At 42.9% G+C, this 21,404-nt stretch overlaps 1 long non-coding RNA gene across 2 annotated transcripts in view; it reads left to right on the forward strand.

The window, feature by feature from the left end:
• The first annotated feature begins 4,170 nt into the window (after positions 1-4,170).
• Positions 4,171-21,404, forward strand: part of LOC137544403 (uncharacterized) — a 79,937-nt gene continuing 62,703 nt past the window's right edge. Inside the window, exons 1-3 of one of the 2 annotated variants that reach the window (XR_011025855.1) lie at positions 4,171-4,260; positions 14,406-14,620; positions 19,173-19,197. This is a non-coding gene — a long non-coding RNA (uncharacterized lncRNA). Of the gene's footprint in view, positions 4,261-14,405; positions 14,681-19,172; positions 19,198-21,404 lie in introns of those variants that run through there. The other variant, XR_011025854.1, reaches the window with a different exon arrangement.

Raw genomic sequence — 21,404 nt, forward strand, 5'->3', positions numbered from 1 at the left:
TACTAATAATAATACTAATAATAAAATCATGGTAATGAGCAACTACCATTCTTCCCAGCCTGCTGTAGATCGGTATAGATAGGGATAAATATATATATAAAAGGTCAATAATTCATATATTTTGGCTTAGAACATCAGAAGTGCATAGACTACACTGTCTGATGTTTCCATCCACGCATTGCTATTCACTACAGAATCGCAATGCATGGTTACTGACAAAAATTCACAAATGCGGTTGCGATTTTCATTTATTATAATTAATGGAAATCGCAACCGCATTTGGGACCATCGGATAGCAATGCAAGTGTTGTGCACTGCAATAGCCACCTGTGTTGCCCACAGCACAAATGTGGGGAAGAGGCATAAACCTACTGATGTAGCTAATACACTGAAAAGAGAACTGTGGGATTCTAAAAACAATTCATTTTTAGGAGTAGGAGGATAGCCACGATTGTTTATCTCATCAATTTGTTTTCACCTCGGGTTTACTTTAGGTGTATGAGCTTTTCCTTTGGTTCCCCCAGAAAATTGTTCTGTCCGCAGTGAATACAAATAGCACATAACCTCTCCTCAAACATTACTGAGCATTCCCAATTGGCCAAAGGGAAGCCTGAGGAGCCTTTTGGTCATCAGGATGTGGCACTGGTGCTTTGTGAGGAGCATTACTCCCCCCACCTAAAAAGACATGCAGCATGCTATGGCTCAACATTAGGGTGGAGCCTCACATTTTCTTTCTCCTTCTGCAGACTGCTAGCTTGGATGCCTGGTCAACTGGCTGGCAGGGTTCTCTAGTGAATAGAGACAAACACTTTTTTTTTATCACAAAACTGTACTGTCACTTTAATATTTAACCATCATATGATGTGGAAAATTCCAGGGGATGTCTGAGTGACATCACAACCATAAATTGTCATTGAATATAATCTGGCTCAGCTACTTGCCAACTCCCTGTCACTAAGGGCTGAAAAACAAAAGCATGGATGAGAAAAATGTTGACGTGAATTACTTCAAAAGAAGCTAATAAACTGTCATTTTAAAGTAGGTTTGTTCTTATTTGTAGTATTAAAGGACTTCAGAAGCCTGATTCCAAAGCTGAAGAAATGTGATAAGACAGACAAAGAACACTTATATCACCCTTTTCTCCTGGCAGACTCAAAGTGCCAGAGTTGTGGTCACTAGGACACACTCTATAGGCAGTAGCAGCATTAGGAAGTCTTGCCCAAGGTCTCCTTACTGAATTAGTGCTGGCTTGTTGAACAGAAAGAGCTGAGATTTGAACCCAGGTCTCCTGTGCCAGAAGCAGAGCCCTTAACCATTACACTATCCAGCCACTATATACTGTAGAGGATGATGAGCAGAGAACCATAGATTCCAGTAGCTGTATGGACATCTGAAACTGGGATCAGCACCATTGAAATAAGCAGTCTGTAAAAATGGTACTTAGAACAAGCCTCATAAAAACGAGTTAAAACGCCATACATTGACAAGAACCACAACCTTATATTTGGAATCTTTTACAAAACAGAAATGTGTCTTCTTAAAACAGAAGGTATTTGCAATTATTCAGTTTGGAGTGAGCACTAAGGTGTCCCACAATGCATCACTGCTGAATATGCAAATTGCCCCTTTGTTTTCCCTGAAAGCTAAACACACTTTCAGAACAAGTGGCATGCAGCCAGTGATGTGTCAGTTTGCTAATATTACAGAGCCACAATAATCCTACATGCATACAGACTGTTTTGGACTGCTTAATCCTCATCAGTGCATGGCATAGACTACTATGGCTCTATGGGGTAGGACTTGAAAAAAACAGAGTTAGGGCTTGTTCACACCAAGAGCAATTTCGCTCTTTCTTTTTTAGCGTTGTCCATTGTACAGTAAAAATTACCTTAAAAGTGCTAGTGCAATGGCCGCTTATGTGAGTGTTCTCACATAAGCAATCCGCTTTCTATTAAATCGCAAATGCGGCTCCCACACCATTTTCTGAGCGTTTGTGTTCAATAGAAAGTATAGGGAGCTTGCAAAGCACTTTGAATTGCGATTTCCTGAGCGCTTTAATGATTAAATACATTGCATTTATTCATTTCCAGGTCAAAGAGTTCACTTCCTGATGGAAACAGGAAAAAAGGGCACATATGGCTAATGGACAAAAAGGGCGCACCATAGGCTGCAATGCAAAATATCGGCTATTGGGCGTTAGAGAAGAAATTAGGGCACCCGATAACTAGCGGTTACCAAGACCGTGAAACTTTTCATTTACAGAATACAGTTTGGGGCAAATATCGTTTACAAATCTGTTTTGACTTTCAGTTTAACTTATTTTATTGTTTTTAAAATTCGTCCTCAAAAGCATAGTGAGTAAATTTTCGTTTTCACTTATTTTATCATTTTAAAATTTGTTCTCAGGCGTATAATGCATTTTCGTTTTCAAGCTTATTGTATTACAAATATATCACTTTTTGTACTAACCTTGTTTTCAGAATTATAATGTGTAAATTATAGTTTTCAGATTTATTATCTTACTAATAAATCGCTTTTAATATTGATGTTATTTTAAGATTTTTTAATGCGTATGTGATTGTAAGGCTATTTATTCTATTAAAAATATATAACTTTTTCTATCCATAACATTTTTAATGCATACTTGATTGTAAGGCTATTTATTCTATTACAAATATATAACTTTTTCTATTCATTATGTTATTTGTAGTGAAGTTTTTTACATTATCAAATATATTATTGTTTCTATGTGTGTAAAGGTGTTTATGCAGAGGGGGTGTTTAGGGTTAGGCACCACCAGGGGGATGGTTAGGCACCACTAGAGGGAGTGGTTAGGGTTAGGCACCACCAGGGGAGGTGGTTAGGCACCGCCAGTGGGGTGGCTAGGGTTAGGCACAACAAGTGGGCTGGTTAGGGTTAGGCACCACCAGGGAGGGTGGTTAAGGTTAGGCACCACCGGGGGGTGGTTAGGGTTAGGCACCATCGGGGGGTGGTTATGGTTAGGCACTACCAGGGGGTGGTTAGGATTAGGCACCACTGGGGGGGGGGGGGTTAGGGTTAAGCACCACCGGGAGGGTTTTAAGGTTAGGCACCACCAATGGGGTTTAGGGTTAGGCACCACCAGGGGGTCTAAGGGTTAGGGACAGGTACATGGAGGGTTCTGTGTGAGAGTACAGTTAGGTATAGTTGCAGTAAAATATCTGTAATACCTAAAATGTTATTACTATGCTTAATACAAATGTAAATATTGTTTTTTGTTATAGACGGTATTTTGCGTTTTCATTACCGTTAATTCGACATTTTTAGCACTTGATTTTAGATTATAATATAGAAACGAAAAATATTGTTTTACATAAAAACATATAATTTAGTCCTTTTGCATGTATGCTTCCTGACTGACGTCATGTAGTGAAAAAATTAATCGCTAAACCAAAGCACTTACAAAAGCTGTTTTCTAAGCAAAAAGCACAGGGAAAAGCGATTTGAAAAGCGCTCACCAAATTGCCAGTGCTTGCGATAGTGCTGGCGATTTGTAATGTGAACAAGGCCTTACAGATTGCCCAGCATGCTCCTGGTAAAGCAGATCTCCTAGCAGTGTGTAAGGGGTTAAAAAAAAAAAACAATCCTCTTACTAAAAACGTTATGCAAAACAAAAATTTTCCTTCTTAAAACAGAAGGTATTTGCGCAAATGGTTGTTATCTTAAAAAAAAAGTGCCATGTGATAATTAGCTCAGCTGGTCATATGAAAATGAGTTTGCTTAAGTAACTTTTTCCCATGTAATTTTCTTGACCTAATTAGTAAATTTAGATGTGGGAGACTATGTTAAATGTTTAAAAAAATGATTGCAGATGAGCATTACAGTAGTAAGCAACTGCTCTACACAGTTCATGGCAGATATTAGATCTTTTGCACACAAAAAAATGACATATATAATATGCATATACAAATTAAATGTACCTAAATTATACTAATTTTATTTTAAATATTACTCTTTTTGTGGGAGAAATTGTTTAACATAAAAAAAATGAGAACAGACTAGTGCAACAGTTTATTTACAAACCTTTTTTTTTTCATTGTTCATGTGCCAATGCCAAGTCACATGCTCAATGACGACATGGGAAGGCTTGGCAAGAGGGGGCAGAAATCTCTCACCGCTCTCACAAAGTTCCCTTGTCCATGTCAGGAACTGAGAATAACTATGGAGATCCTCTGGAAGGAAGCTTATGTTGGAATCTGAAATTCCCCTCTAATAAACTACGTAAGTTTTTTGAATGAGAAAAAAAACACTGTGAAAAATCCCTTTCACAAGTAAATGACATTTCCTGAAGACAAATAAATTTGCTTTCTGTCTCGTGGTATTATTCAAGTTTGTCAAACTGTACCGGTCATTGTAATTCATTTTACAATCTTGATTGAAGAAGCCATTAATACTATGTTGGCTCCTCTGCACTAGTGTTGCAGCACTGAAAGGCAGCCCTGACATAAGCATATTTTTGTCCACTTATCTGATCAATTTGAATCCTTCCTGTTCACGCAAGAATGGACTAACGGGGAATACCTGCAGATGATTCCCACTAAAACCCCCAGGCACAGAAACACATTTTTCCCCCAGGCAGTCCTCCTCCTCAACTGAAGCCTTTTCCCAACGATACCCCCCAGGTTCCTCCTGCCACGCTGATGCCCCAGTGCCCCAGTGCAAGAATGCATGTCCCTATGTTTACTCCCACCTGTTGCACTGCACCATATGTCAAGTCACTGGCACTATGTGATTGTCATCTGCACTATGTTGTTGCTGCTGTTGTTATTGCACTACATTGTTGCTGCTGTTGTTGTTATTGCACTATATTGATGTTATTGTACTATGTCAATTGCCGTTGTACCACAAACAATTCCAGGTGCGGGACCTGTCGCACTTAGCAAATAAAGCTTATTCTGTTATATTCTATTTAAAGATGCTAATGGTGGGACTCCCTTTCAGTACTACAGTGGTAGTGAGGTCAAGAGGACAGAGCATCAGTTGAAACTGTTCAATCAAGTCCTGAAATAAAATAAAGAATTGTACTAACAACATGGCTGTACACCAGGGGTGCAGCTAAGGTTTTTGTGGCCCCAAGCGGACTGTAGCAAGAGGCCCTATCCTGCGGCGCGCGAAGCGCGCCGCGGCGAAAAATGGGTGTGGCTATCCCGCATAAGTGGGCGTGGCCATGACATGTGGGTGGAGCAGGAGGGCGGATTGGGGCGGGGCTGTTTGCGGGGAAAAAATGGATGTTGGGGTGATTGAGGCGCGCGTAGCGCGCCGAAAGATTGGCGCGGCCATGACATTGTATGGGCGAAGCTTAACCGTAGCACAGCAAATATAGCCAACTATGACCATTAAATAATAAATGCAGCAACAGTTACCCCAGACACCAGAAAATAAAAACGCAATTTGGGCCACATTTCAGCAGAAATCAAACGCAATTAGGGCACATTTTCAGCAGAAATCAAACGCAATTAGGGCACATTTTCAGCCGAAATCAAACGCAATTAGGGCACATTTTCAGCAGAAATCAAACGCAATTAGGGCAGAGTTCAGCAGAAATCAAACGCAATTAGGGCCACATTTTCAGCAGATATCAAACGCATTTAGGGCACAGTTCAGCAGAAATCAATCGCAATTAGGGCCACATTTTCAGCAGATATCAAACGCAATTAGGGCACAGTTCAGCAGAAATCAATCGCAATTAGGGCCACATTTTCAGCAGATATCAAACGCATTTAGGGCACAGTTCAGCAGAAATCAATCGCAATTAGGGCCACATTTTCAGCAGATATCAAACGCATTTAGGGCACAGTTCAGCAGAAATCAATCGCAATTAGGGCCACATTTTCAGCAGATATCAAACGCATTTAGGGCACAGTTCAGCAGAAATCAATCGCAATTAGGGCCACATTTTCAGCAGATATCAAACGCATTTAGGGCACAGTTCAGCAGAAATCAATCGCAATTAGGGCACATTTTCAGCAGATATCAAACGCAATTAGGGCACAGTTCAGCAGAAATCAATCGCAATTAGGGCCACATTTTCAGCAGATATCAAACGCAATTAGGGCACAGTTCAGCAGAAATCAATCGCAATTAGGGCCACATTTTCAGCAGATATCAAATGCAATTAGGGCACAGTTCAGCAGAAATCAATCGCAAATTCGCAATTAGGGCTGCGGCTGCAAAAAGAAAAGAATTTACTCACCTGGCAGGCTGGCACTGGCAGAAGTCTTCTCTCCCTGGTCTCCTCTCCCGGCCGGCTTCTCAGGCGCGCAGTTCCCACGGAGCTCCCTTCCTGGCTTCCTCCTCCAATCTCCCGCGCTGATTCATGCAGGGCTACGGGTCGGGAAGATGGCCACCCGAAGCCCTGTACTGGAGACATAGTCTCCAGAGCAGGGCTTCGGCGGCGGCCATCTTCCTGTAGCCCTGCTCTGCTCTGCCAGCCCGGCGGGGCTGCGGGGAAAAAGTGACGTCACGCCGACGTCACGGAGCCGCCGAGGCCCCTAAGATTGTGAGGCCCCAAGCGACCGCTTGGTTCGCTTTATGCCTCGCGGCGCCCCTGCTGTACACTTACCGTATGGCAGGTGCTCTGCACACAAGCATAGATCACACGATCTATTGTGAGGATGTATTGCATCTTCTACCATCCTGTTAATAAAGGATACAGATTGTTACTAGACACTTGGTCAGTAAAGCAGATTGTTAATCTAGCTGACCATGAGTTATAGTGGGCACAACAACCTACTTTGTTTCTTTCTTGTAAGAATTATTGCTAACAACTAATCTAAGTAAACATTAATGTATTCAAGAAAATCTAGAGGTTAGGAACCAGCAGGTAGTCAAGGAAGGCTAAATAATCCTCTATAATAAAAACCCCTGTGTCCTTTGGACAGGGAGCAGAACAGCCAGGGGGCGGCCGGTTGGGCAGACATGTGCACGCATGTGGCGAGCATGCGTGGTGGGTGCGTGCGGCGGGCAGAGATGCGCGCACACGCGCTGGCAGGTGGCGGCGGTGATGGACCTAGCCCGTTTTTTAACGGGCTTAGGTCACTAGTTATAGATAGAATTCACTCTGAGAAAGCCCTTCTACCTCATGCATTGCTATTTTCAAGAGATTGACTGGTGATATTTCACAGATCCAAGGGTATACAGCTGGGACGGTTCATGGGACTTGGATTACGGTATGGGACAGTAAGCAATTTTTTTTTTCTGCAATGAAATGTAATTTTTTTTATTAAAGTGTTTTTAATTTTTTAATCTAAACTTTAGCACTAATACGTATGTAGTACCTACATAAACTTTTACCCCCTTATACTAGCTCCAAACCCCAGGGAGAAACATACATTTAGAAGCCACCTTATTTAAGGGGCCTTTCAGATTCACCCCTCAGCCGCTATATTGTGTACGGTAGAGTCCCGGTTATCCAGCCTCAACCAACCAGCACAAATCACCGGCAGTGTTCACAGTGGCAAAGGCCAACTTCTTACGCTGTTTGTTGGCTCTGCTGTGTTTTCCAGCTCCCCAAGATTATTGAACTATCAATTACTGTATTTGAACATTTAATACAGTGTTCATGGTATGTGTATAAAGTGGGGTAGAGTACTTAGTGATGTCACGAATATGAAATTTTCAGTTTGCGAACGCGAATTTGCTCCAAATGTTCCTATTAGGACTGTTTCTGGCCACAAAAGTGATGGAAAAGTTGATACAAGGGGTCTAACACCTGGACCAGGGAAAGCCGGAGGGGGGTCCATGGCAAAAGTCCCACCAAAAATGACGTAGTTGACGCAGTCATGTTTTAATCTCTAAAGGGCAAAAATCACAGTACATTCCTAAATTTGTGGAATTAAGTGCTTTAAAACATCTGGAATTCGTACATGGTGATAATGTAGTGTAAGGGTTAGGCCTGGTTCACACTGACAGATGAAACATCACGTTTAATGCACCGCAAACAACTGCAAAGAGTGTTAGTGATAACGACAGGTAAGCACATAATTGTTTTTGCTAGTTGACATCTCCAGGACATAAATATTAGTCCTCTCAGTGGCAATCTTTGTGTAGTGGTATGTAGTGCTTGCCGTGCTTGTGCGCAGGAGTAGAGGCGATTGCGGTTTTCCAGCCCCTATGGTCGGGCTGATGTAGTTCAATGACAGTTGAGTGACCAAAAAACACTAATTCTGCACTGACGCCTTATACAGGGGGCAGTAGTGGATACTAGATGCCAGTAGTGGTGATGGATTGTTGGGTTATGGTCGGTGCACTACTAGTTCCTAGCTGGTCTAGCAGACCTGTTTCCAACAGCTAATGTGTGCACTGGACACACAAAACTGCAATATAACAATAGCAAGAAAAAGAAAAACAGCCCTTCGACAGGTGAACAGCTGAAGCACTAAGCACTGATTGCACCTGTCTGCAACAGCTAAAATGCACTGTGTGGACACACTGAACAGCAATATCACAAGATCAAAACACAGCTAGAGATGAGCGTAATGACCTAATTACGATTTCGCGAAATTTCGCGTAATTAGTGTAATTACGATTATGGCCGTAAGTACATAATCGTAATGAAGAAGGATTTCGCGAAATTTCGCGTAAGCGTAATTTTCGCATTACAGTCGTATCATGCCGTAATTTCGCATTAAACGCTACCGTAATTTCGCGTTAAACCGTAACGCTCCGTATACTATAAAAAAGCCGCCGACTTTAAGGGTTAATAGCAAAGCCCCCTTAAATGCTAAGAGCCTCAAGTTTGGAGAATATATTAAGGAGATCAGGAGGAATAAGAGGAAAAAAATTTTTTTCAAAAAGACCTTATAGTTTTTGAGAAAATCGATGTTAAAGTTTCAAAGGAAAAATGTAAACATTTAAAAACCCGCCGACTTTAACGGTTAATAGCAAAGCCTGCTTAAAGTTTAGGAACACCAAATTACCAGGGTATATTAAGGGGATCAGTGGGAATAAGAGGAAAAATTTTTTTTTCAAAAAGACCTTATAGTTTTTGAGAAAATCGATTTTTAAGTTTCAAGGGCGAAAATGTCTTTTAAATGCGGAAAATGTCAGTTTTTTTTGCACAGGTAACAATAGTGTATTATTTTCATAGATGCCCCCAAGTGGGAAGAGTTTTACTTACTTCGTTCTGAGTGTGGGAAATATAAAAAAAAAACGACGTGGGGTCCCCCCTCCCAGACCTCTTTAACCCCTTGTCCCCCATGCAGGCTGGGATAGCCAGAATGCGGAGCACCGGCCGCGTGGGGCTCCGCACCCTGACTATACCAGCCCGCATGGTCCATGGATTGGGGGGTCTCGGAAGGGGAGGGGCAGCCAAGCTTTCCCCTCCCCCTCCGAGCCCTTGTCCAATCCAAGGACAAGGGGCTCTTCTCCACCTCCGATGGGCGGTGGAGGTGGAGGCCGCGATTTCCTGGGTGGGGGGGTTCATGGTGGAATCTGGGAGTCCCCTTTAAAAAGGGGTCCCCCAGATGCCCACCCCCCTCCCAGGAGAAATGAGTATAGAGGTACTTGTAGTACCCCTTACCCATTTCCTTTAAGAGTTAAAAGTAAATAAACACACAAACACATAGAAAAAGTATTTTAATTGAACAAAAAACATAACCACGAAAAAAGTCCTTTAATATTCTTAATTAACCATTAATACTTACCTGTCCCTTTAAATAAATGATCCCACGCAATATCCTCGGAAATGTTCTATCAGTTACAATGTAACAAAGTTATTATGTAACAACTTTGTTACATTGTAACTACGCCGCACCCGACGCCACTCGCCGCTCAGCCGCCGCATACGCGTCCGTGCAGGACGCTAAGTCCCCGCAGCTCCCGCTGTCCACCCCGCCCACATCTGTCACCCACATGTCACCCATGACATGGGGGCAGCGGAGCCGGCGGGGACTTAGCGTCCTGCACGGACCCGACAGAGCTCTGAGCTATATAGCTCAGAGCTCTGAGAAGCATCTTTGTATTTGGGCTCCAAGGAGCCCCATTGGTCCTTAGCAGACCAATGGGGTTCCTTCAAATCAGAAGGAACCCCATTGGTCTGCTAAGGACCAATGGGGCTCCTTGGAGCCCAAATACAAAGATGCTTTCGAGAGCTCTGAGCTATAGCTCAGAGCTCTGTCGGGTCCTGCAGCGCAGACGCTGCGGCGGCGGCGGCGGTGAGTGACGTCGGGTGCGGCGTAGTTACAATGTAACAAAGTTGTTATATTGTAATAACTTTGTTACATTGTAACTGATAGAACATTTCCGAGGATATTGCGTGGGATCATTTATTTAAAGGGACAGGTAAGTATTAATGGTTAATTAAGAATATTAAAGGACTTTTTTCGTGGTTATGTTTTTTGTTCAATTAAAATACTTTTTCTATGTGTTTGTGTGTTTATTTACTTTTAACTCTTAAAGGAAATGGGTAAGGGGTACTACAAGTACCTCTATACTCATTTCTCCTGGGAGGGGGGTGGGCATCTGGGGGACCCCTTTTTAAAGGGGACTCCCAGATTCCACCATGAACCCCCCACCCAGGAAATCGCGGCCTCCACCTCCACCGCCCATCGGAGGTGGAGAAGAGCCCCTTGTCCTTGGATTGGACAAGGGCTCGGAGGGGGAGGGGAAAGCTTGGCTGCCCCTCCCCTTCCGAGACCCCCCAATCCATGGACCATGCGGGCTGGTATAGTCAGGGTGCGGAGCCCCACGCGGCCGGTGCTCCGCATTCTGGCTATCCCAGCCTGCATGGGGGACAAGGGGTTAAAGAGGTCTGGGAGGGGGGACCCCACGTCGTTTTTTTTTTATATTTCCCACACTCAGAACGAAGTAAGTAAAACTCTTCCCACTTGGGGGAATCTATGAAAATAATACACTATTGTTACCTGTGCAAAAAAAACTGACATTTTCCGCATTTAAAAGACATTTTTGCCCTTGAAACTTAAAAATCGATTTTCTCAAAAACTATAAGGTGTTTTTGAAAAAAAAAATTTTCCTCTTATTCCCACTGATCCCCTTAATATACCCTAGGAATTTGGTGTTCCTAAACTTTAAGCAGGCTTTGCTATTAACCGTTAAAGTCGGCGGGTTTTTAAATGTATACATTTTTACTTTGAAACTTTAACATCGATTTTCTCAAAAACTATAAGGTCTTTTTGAAAAAAAAAATTTTCCTCTTATTCCTCCTGATCTCCTTAATATATTCTCCAAATTTGAGGCTCTTAGCATATAAGGGGGCTTTGCTATTAACCCTTAAAGTCGGCGGCTTTTTTATATTATACAGAGCGTTACGGTTTAACGCGAAATTACGGTAGCGTTTAATGCGAAATTACGGCATGAACGAAACGCGAAATTTCGCGTTGAAAATTACGCTTACGGTATTTTCAATTACGATTTTAAGGGCAATTTCGCTACGCTAATTTCGCATCGTAATCGCAAATTTCGCATGCGTAATTATAGTAATGCGAAATTACGAAAATTTCAGCTCAACTCTAAACACAGCCTTTAGAAGGGCTCTTAAAGGACTTACGAGGCGAAATAGGTTAAAAAAGGTAATTACCTGCATGAAATATCAATGCACGGAGGACGTCATCCGCGCCCTCCGTGTCTTTCCGCCGGGGCCCCGCAGCTGAATGTCCCCCCCGGGCCGGTCCTGACCATACAGACCGGGTCGGGCTCTCCTGCCTCTTCCAATATGGCCGACGGAACTAGCCGCAGCTGCGCAGTCCGCGTATGTGCGAGCGCGGCTGCGCAGCTCTAGGGCCAACCCCCCGATCCACGCTACAGTCTATTTCCTGTTGCGTGGATCGGGGGGTTGGCCATAGAGCTGCGCAGCCGCACTCGCGCATATGCGGACTGCGCAGCCGCGGCTAGCTCCGTCGGTCATATTGGAAGAGGCAGGAGAGCCCAACCAAGTCTGTAGGGTCGGGACCGGCCCGGGGGGGGGGGGGGGGACATTCAGCTGCGGGGACCCGGCGGAAAGACACGGAGGGCGCGGATGGCGTCTTCCGTGCATTGATATTTCATGCAGGTAATTACCTTTTTTTAACCTATTTCACCTCATAAGTCCTTTAAGGTTATGCAGATGGTGAATTGGTACAGTAGCAGCAAGAAACTCCACTGGGGACACAGAACACAGGCCTAACTAATGCTTTCCCTAATAGCAGTACAGCTCTGTCCCTAGTCTGCTTCACAGCAGCCACAGTCAGAGTGTAAAATGGCTGCGGTGCTGGCTTTTTGATAGGTGGGGGAGCAGTCCAGGTGGGAGAGATAGCTGATTGGCTGCCATGTGTCTGCTGACTCTTGGGCGAGAGGTCAATTTTTGGCTCCATTATAATGTATAGGGGGCGGGTCGAACACACCATATGTTTTGCGAACAGACGAGAACACGTGTTTGCCATGAACTATTTGCGTGAACAGTTTGGGCCATCTCTTATATTACTATATTAGCTGTGCCTTTTTTTAACATTGAGTCTCAAGCAACCAGAAAGCACACTTATCTGGCATCAGCCTATCCTAGTCGGTGCTGAATAATCAAGACTCTACTGTCGTTACCCGCACCTCCTCCTGGGCACTGTAAGTGAGTAACAGCCCCTTGTCGTTAACATAGACAAGGGTGCTTTCTATAGTGAAATGATGGTTAAGAAGGAAGATGAATATGGATCAGTAATCTTGTATGACAGCAGTAGTGTCTTAAGAATCCCACCATGTGCACTGGCTTCCTATCAGCGCTCTGGTCTTCTCTCACAGTCCTTTTGTGCCAAAAGAAAAGAAAAGACCCTAGACTGTGACAGGGACATGGGGTGCGTGCCCCTTTGAAGAACAGATGTAAATCATTTAATGGTCTCTATAAAACACTGTCAAAAAAACAATAACAATATTTCACTCTGATAAAACTATTACTACCTAGCTAGAAAACAAAATAGAGCCTTATTTTACATGGCTCTTTGACAAAAATCACCCTTCATAATGACCGTCCATGAAGACTGGGGAAAACAATAAAATGATAAAAATCTATTTTTAAATTTTCTCCTGACAAATAATAAATGAAACTTAGTTGTTATGGGCAACACAAACAATTTGCTTTCTCTTGTCCCAAAACACTCATCAACTTGCTTAAAAAATAACGTCAGCCGATCTTAAATGTTTTTTTTTTTGTACCTCTCAGCCAGTGAACAAAAACTGGGTCCTCCTTTTTAAACAGCATGATTTTTGACGTAAGCTCTACCAAGGTCATAAGCTAAGTTTACTAAAAATATCCATGAACGTCTGAAGTGTCACTTCCATGACTTTCAAAGTTCTTTGTGTACCTGTATGTAAAAGGCAAGCTCTTTGGCAGCTAGAAATCAACACGAAAGAAGAAAAATAATAACTGTCTGACATTCTTGCGTCAGTAAGAACAAAAACCATGGGGAGGGTTGTGACAGTCAGAAAGCACTTTGAGCCTGGGAGGTGGGTTTCTTTTGAAAACAAGGGAGGGAATTAGGGAGGGTAACTTTACAAAGGGAGGGGGACTTTATTATATGTGCGTTGCATGTTGCAGGTTATTATTCAAAAGAAAAAATAAAATATGTAGTAGTTAACAAAAGAAAGAGTAGTGTCCACAACCATCACAGATTTCCTACAGTATCCTGCTTTAGGATATAAGTTTCCAAACCTGATAAGTTTTGAAAGGTTTTTGTGGGATGTCTTCCTTCCTATGAACACTGGCTGAGGTTTTTCTTTCATTTTTTAAAATAATTTCTTAAAAGTGTCCAACATGCTATTTTTCTAATACATAGCTATGAAAAAGTCAAGTTTTTTAAAGCCAAAGTGAAGAGCTTTAAAATAAATATATATCTATATACAGTATATACTCACCTATGGAGAGGGAAGGCACTGGATCTTATAGAGCCTTCCCGCTCCTGGTTCTAGCACACTCCCAGAGTTTTGGCAGCAAATCTTGGTAGGTTTACAGTTGTGCCATACTCCTTCCATTTCTGAATGATCGCTTGAACAGTGCTCTGTGGGATGTTCAAGGCTTTGGAAATATTTTTGTAGCCTAAGCCTGCTTTTAATTTCTCAATAACTTTATCCCTGACCTGTCTGGTGTGTTCTTTGGACTTCATGGTGTTGTTGCTCCCAATATTCTCTTAGACAACCTCTGAGGCAGTCACAGAGCAGCTGTATTTGTACTGACATTAGATTACACACATGTGCACTCTATTTAGTCATTAGCACTCATCAAGCAATGTCTATGGGCAACTGACTGCACTCAGACCAAAGGGGGATGAATAGTTACGCACACCCCACTTTGCAGTTATTTATTTGTAAAAAATGTTTGGAATCATGTATGATTTTCGTTCCACTTCTCACGTGTACACCACTTTGTATTTGTCTTTCACGCACAGCACGCAATTAGAACGGTACCAGAGCAGAAGGGAGATGGAAGCTGAAGCACTGCATTGGAGGCAATGAGAAAACAAAACGTTTCTTCACACTAGTGAAGAAACAGAGCATTCTAGCCAGGAAAATCCACTTTGGTGATGGGGGTCTGGAGGTGATATACAGAACCGAAACGAAAGCAGCTGAGTGCCAACGGAGTGAAAACAGATCCGACTGATCGGTAATCAGATCCGTTTTCGCAGATCTGCTTGTCACTTAATAAATAGCCAGTGTAAACCCGCCTGAGTGTATTGAACACTTTTATTGTCATTCATGCCATTTGTGTCCTGCTTTACACAAAGAACATATCCAAATAAATGATGCGTTACTTGCAGAGTGAGGTTCCTCAATCATAACTTTTTACCTTACAGATATTGCAGAACAAACTCCACGAGTGTTCTTTTTGTACAATTGTAACACTAACACTTTTCACTTATTACATAACCCCATTCCATTTGAAAACTGTGACATGATTTCAATATGAAGTATAACAATCTGGGTGGATGGAGTTCCCAGACCACCTGAAAAGTTTACCCATCATCGTCAGTGTTTACAGTGGCTTGCAAAAGTATTCGGCCCTCTTGAAGTTTTCCACATTTTGTCATATTACTGCCACAAACATGAATCAATTTTATTGGAATTCCATGTGAAAGACCAATACAAAGATGTGTATACGTGAGAAGTGGAACGAAAATCATACATGATTCCAAACATTTAAAAAAAATAAAATAACTGCAAAGTGCGATGTGCGTAATTATTCAGCCCCCTGAGTCAATACTTTATAGAACCACCTTTTGCTGAAATTACAGCTGCCAGTTTTTTAGGATATGTCTTTACCAGCTTTGAACATCTAGAGACTGAAATCCTTGCCCATTGTTCTTTGCAAAACAGCTCCAGCTCAGTCAGATTAGAATGGACAGCGTTTGTGAACAGCAGTTTTTAGATATTGCCACCGATTCTCGATTGGATTTAGATCTGGACTTTCTAACACATGGATATGTTTTGTTTTAAACCATTCCATTGTTGCCCTGGCTTTCTGTTTAGGGTCGTTGTCCTGCTGGAAGGTGAACCTCCGCCCCAGTCCCAAGTCTTCTGCAAACTTCAAGAGGTTTTCTTCCAAGATTGCCCTGTATTTGGCTCCATCCATCTTCCCATCAACTCTGACCAGCTTCCCTGCCCCTGCTGAAGAGAAGCACCCCCAGAGCATGATGCTGCCACCACCATTATTGACAGTTGGGATGGTGTGTTCAGAGTGATGTGCAGTGTTAGTTTTCCGCCACACATAGCGTTTTGCATTTTGGCCAAAAAGTTCCATTTTGGTCTCATCTGACCAGAGCACCTTCTTCCACATGTTTGCTGTGTCCCCCACATGGCTTGTGGCAAACTGCAAATAGGAATTCTTATGCTTTTCTGTTAACAATGGCTTTCTTCTTGCCACTCTTCCATAAATGCCAACTTTGTGCAGTGCACGACTAATAGTTGTCCTATGGACAGATTCCCCCACCTGAGCTGTAGATCTCTGCAGCTTGTCCAGAGTCACCATGGGCCTCTTGACTGCATTTCTGAGCAGCGTTCTCCTTGTTCGGCCTGTGAGTTTAGGTGGACGGCCTTGTCTTGGTAGGTTTACAGTTGTGCCATACTCCTTCCATTTCTGAATGATCGCTTGAACAGTGCTCTGTGGGATGTTCAAGGCTTTGGAAATCTTTTTGTAGCCTAAGCCTGCTTTTAATTTCTCAATAACTTTATCCCTGACCTGTCTGGTGTATTCTTTGGACTTCATGGTGTTGTTGCTCCCAATATTCTCTTAGACAACCTCTGAGGCAGTCACAGAGCAGCTGTATTTGTACTGACATTAGATTACACACATGTGCACTCTATTTAGTCATTAGCACTCATCAAGCAATGTCTATGGGCAACTGACTGCACTCAGACCAAAGGGGGATGAATAGTTACGCACACCCCACTTTGCAGTTATTTGTAAAAAATGTTTGGAATCATGTATGATTTTCGTTCCACTTCTCACGTGTACACCACTTTGTATTTGTCTTTCACGTGGAATTCCAATAAAATTGATTCATGTTTGTGGCAGTAATATGACAAAATGTGGAAAACTTCAAGGGGGCCGAATACTTTTGCAAGCCACTGTAGATCCATATTTCATAGCTCCCAACTGTCCCTCTTTCGGAGGGACAGTCCCTTTTTGGGAGCCCTGTCCCTCTTTCCCCATCATTTGTCCCTCTTTCAGGACTTTGTTCCTAATTTTATATGAATATATACATATTTCTATACTAAAAATGTGTTTGATTGACTTTAAACTTTATTCCCATCCTTTAAATTGATATATTTCTACTTTTAAAATGTTACTATGAAGGAAAATTAACCAGGATAGAAAGCACCAGCGTGGTTTCAATTTTAAAATAACTTATTTTTCTGATGAAATCTTTATGGTATGCATGACTAGGGGTGTGGTGGGCCGTGACCAGGGGTTTGGCGGGGCATGGCTTAAGTGTCCCTTTTTCTCATCTCAAAAAATTGGGAGGTAGGATATTTAAATATCCCTCCCTCCTACCACTTTGACAATATATTGCCTGACTCATGGGACATCCTGTAAAATAACCTCAAGAAACAGGCCACTAAAACTGGCTTTCCAAAGACAGCTATTATGGCCCTTATTCAATTCACTTTTTCTCATAAGTTTTCTTCTAGAAGATACTTTTTCATCTCCTAATAACTTTTCAGCACAATTGAAAAAGTACCAAAAGTAAATGAAAAAGTACTGTCCAATGATTACTGTATTTTATGGACTCACTTTTTCTACCCCAAAAGTGGGAAAAAAAGTCACTGCATCTTATAGTCCAAATGCAGGGAGTTCCTGACTTGTGAACATCTGCCAATACAAACCTCCAACCCACCACAATGTCGGGGACTCCCTGTACTGTGCCCGTGCAGTGGAGGACACAGGGGGACAAATAGAGTATACACGGGAACACAAAGGGGCATAGAGGAGGACACAAAGGGGCATAGTGGACGACACAAGGAGGGATACATGGGGGACACAGGAGTACACAAGGAGGACAAGGAGGACAGAGGAGGACACAGGGAGATACAAGAGGTAGAAGGGAGCATGAAGTACAAAGTGGGCATAATCCACAAGATGCCCCTTCACCATGGATGTTCCAGGTTTAGTATATATTTTTCCCTCTGGTTTTTTGTCCTCTAAATCTAGGGGCATCTTATGGTCAGGAGAATCTTATAGTCCGAAAAATATGGTACCTCTTTTAAAAAAAAATAAAAAATACATTGTTGATCATTACCACTACAGGACCAATAAAAAGCTAATGCAGAGGCAGGGCCCCTGGTGTGGTTACAACTTTGCTCAGGGCCGACACTTCCATACAGGCAAATTGGGCAATTGCACAGAGTCGGCAGATGCCACCCCCCAGGTCCCCGACCCCTCTCCTCCGCAAAGTGAATAGTGGTCTCACCGAGAACACAGCAACCTCATCTGTCTAGCTGGTGCGTGCCTTCATCAGTCTGTGTGCTTCCATCACCATCCTCACTTGCCACTTTTCATGGCAGCATGTTCTGTGGCTATATCAGTGAGAAGAGACACCACGCAAGGATGACGTTGGAAGCCCACAGACTGAGGGAGGAGTATAGATAACAATTCACTTAGGCTCTGGGGCACTGGGGGACAACCGAATGCATTTGGGGAGAGGGGGTCAGAGACAAAGGGCCCCTTAATGCAACGTCCAGGGGTAACAGGAAGGACCCATGTAATTTTTGCCCAGATACTCTGGACACTGGGCACTGGAATAATTAACAGAACCTACGTGTTATTAACTCAGTAAGCCTGGGAATTTCCTGGGTATTTCATTAGCAAAGGCTGTCAAATGCATAACACATTGATGTGACAGTCCTTAAAGCGATGCTGTGTAGCACATATCAGTGATTCAGCTTTGAACAGGCACATTCAGTTTATTGCTTTGAACAAAGAGGAAAGCTAAGCAAAGAACAATGCCTGAAGCCACACTGAGACTATTTTGAACCTATATGGATAAAAAAGAAAGGGTGCAGATGAAAATGGAGTGGTATAAGATAATATATGTATATATATTATTTTTTTTCTCTCCAACCTTTGATATCTTTAAACATTCCCTCAAAACTCACTTTTATTCAGTCAAGCGTACGCTCTACCATAGGCCATTCCCTCTTTGACCTCTAGCCAAGTTTTCCTCCTTACTAGATAATCTAAAAATAAATTGCCTCTAGGTATAATTAATGAATACTATCCCACCTTTGCACCCCCCCACCCCCCTACACACACACATTCCTTTACATTGTAAGCTCGCAAGGACAGGGCTCTCTCCTTTTCGTGTCTTGGAATTTGTTATACATTTTATTCATCGTATTACATTTGTCATTGTCATTTAGTACCAACTCTGTTTTTTACAAATTGATATATATATATTGTCATGTTTGTTTCTTACTTTGTACAGCGCCATGGAATATGTTGGCATTTTAAAAATCAATAATAATTAAGGATTGCAAAGATAGAAAATAATCACAAGCATGGAATAAACGGGAGATACATTTATATTTTCACCTGTAGATGTTGGGGGAAGTGTTGTTCCTAAATGGGCCCTGCAATCCCCGTCTGTTTTCAAGATATCATAGAATGTTGACTTCTGCTGTAATCTATCTTCATCTGTTATATTCTATGTTGCTTGCAGGTCCTCCTGATGGCAAGAAGCATAAGTAAGTCCATTTTTATTATCCCAACTTTTGATGACAACTCCCTACTGAGATGAGGTTATGTGAATTTGACACCTATCCCTGATCACAGCTGATCCGTCATTCGTTTGTCTGCTGTCATTGATTTGTCTGATGAAGGGGGCCCGTTAGTGGCCCCGAAACAATTGTCATACATAGTGTTTGACATATGATGGAATAATAAACAACACTTTTGCTTAATTGAGAAGCTGGTGTGCGAACCTACCCTTAGGCTCTTGCCAACGTCTGGAACAGGGGCGCCTCTAGGCATAGGCAGTACAGGCCATTGCCTGGACTGCCATTGGTCCTGGGGGGCGCCATGTTGCTGTATTAAGCTCCACCCCCAAATTAAGCCCCGTCCTGGACTAATTCCTGTCCCTGTGGGTGTTCTATTACTTCCTTCTGCTGCATCTACTTAGCGTAAGTTGCAGGCAGTTGCCACCTCCGTGCCTTGTGCATCCTTCTTTCCTCCTGTGTGCCCCCTTATGTCCCTTTTGTGCCTCCTTCTGTCTCCATGTGCCTCCTTCAACCCCCTGTGCTACCTCTGCCTCCATCTGTGCCCCTTTGTGCCTCCTTCTGTCCCCCCGTGCCTCCTTATGTCTTCTTTGTCTTTATTTGCCCCTTGTGCTACCTCTGCCTCCATGTTCCTCCTTCAGTCCCACTCTGCCTCCTTCTGTCCCCTTATGCCTCCATCTGTCTCCCTGTGTGCCACCTCTGTCCCACTGTGCCTGCTTCTGTGCCCCTTTGTGCCTTCTTATGTCTCCCAGTGGCCAGGCCGACCAGGTGGTCACCCGTGCTGTGCAGGGGTGACCCCTCCCCCCCCCCGCAAGATGTTGTGTCCCCAGGTGGTTAACAGGCTTGTGGAGTCTAATAGATGCCGTGCCAGTTCACTGGCTGCAGCCCATAAGCTCATTCTGCAGCTTTACATTATGTGTATTTTTTGGTGAAACGCTGCCCGCATTGAGTATTTTCTGGTGAAACGCTGCCCGCATTGAGTATTTTCTGGTGAAACGCTGCCACATTACGATTATTTTCTATGGAAATATTGCCGCATTATGATTATTTTCTGGTGAAACGCTGCCGCATTACAATTATTTTCTAGAGAAATGCTGCCGCATTACAATTATTTCCTGGTGAAATGCTGCTGCATTACGATTATTTTCATGGGGGGGGCGCCACGTGGGGGCACCACAGATTTTCTTGTCTGGAGTGATGAAATGGCTAGAGGCGCCCCTGGTCTGGAACACTACTGCACTACTGCATATTGTGAGAACATTTCTTCTACTCAGGTGCCAAGAGAACTATAACATAGGCTGAATAGGAAAATGAAAGGAAGCCTGGCAGACTACACTCCACAGTCAGTGGCATGTAAACTGGCAGATATTAGCAATGTAACACATATTCTTGCAACCTTATTGTTATACATAACTTATAAATGTGTTACTGATATTTCTCCTATATTTGGGCCATTTATGACTTAATTGGTACGTATACATGTAAAAAGGGTTGTTTATTCACAAATAGTGCGAATATCTAGCCATCTTCCAATGTACAAGGTAGGACATAAATGTAGCTCTCCAATAATTATAGCTCTTTGGTGCACGCAGCTCAGCAGGATACACCTGAGGATCTGTGCGTTCACAGCATGGCTGGGCAGTAGTAAGCACAACTGACAGTCGCCGTTTTGAGCGGTTCCCTGCTCTTTGTCAAGTGCAGTGGTCTTGTCAGATTGAAGATTATAGTCTGTAGATCCACACAGACTGGACCATGCACAAATGACTACTTGCAAGCCAGGTGTGCCATTCAAGGAGTACATATAGTACATGTAAAAAGGGCGCATGTAAAAATGTTTGCCTGAATAGGGGTAGTAGAATATTTGCAATTTTACCAATATTGTATCATACGCTTTAGTACAATATTAGTAATTTTACTGATATTCTATTATTACCCTCTGTCCCCTAACTACAACCTTCCCCCCATCTATACTTAACACTAAACACCCCCCAAAACCTGGAATTTGGCGACAATGTAGCCAAACTCCGGTGCACTACTGCTCGCAGCGAGCAAGGAGCTGCTCAACTATGGCAGAAGTCTGCCATTATCTTTTTACTATGTAGCGGAACTCCAGAACTTCACCAGGATGCAGGATACCAGGCAACTGTTCAGGTGTCCTAACTTCGTGGAAACAATAT

The sequence above is a fragment of the Hyperolius riggenbachi genome, chromosome 2 (assembly GCF_040937935.1).
Source record: "Hyperolius riggenbachi isolate aHypRig1 chromosome 2, aHypRig1.pri, whole genome shotgun sequence".
NCBI classification, from domain to species: Eukaryota; Metazoa; Chordata; class Amphibia; order Anura; family Hyperoliidae; genus Hyperolius; species Hyperolius riggenbachi.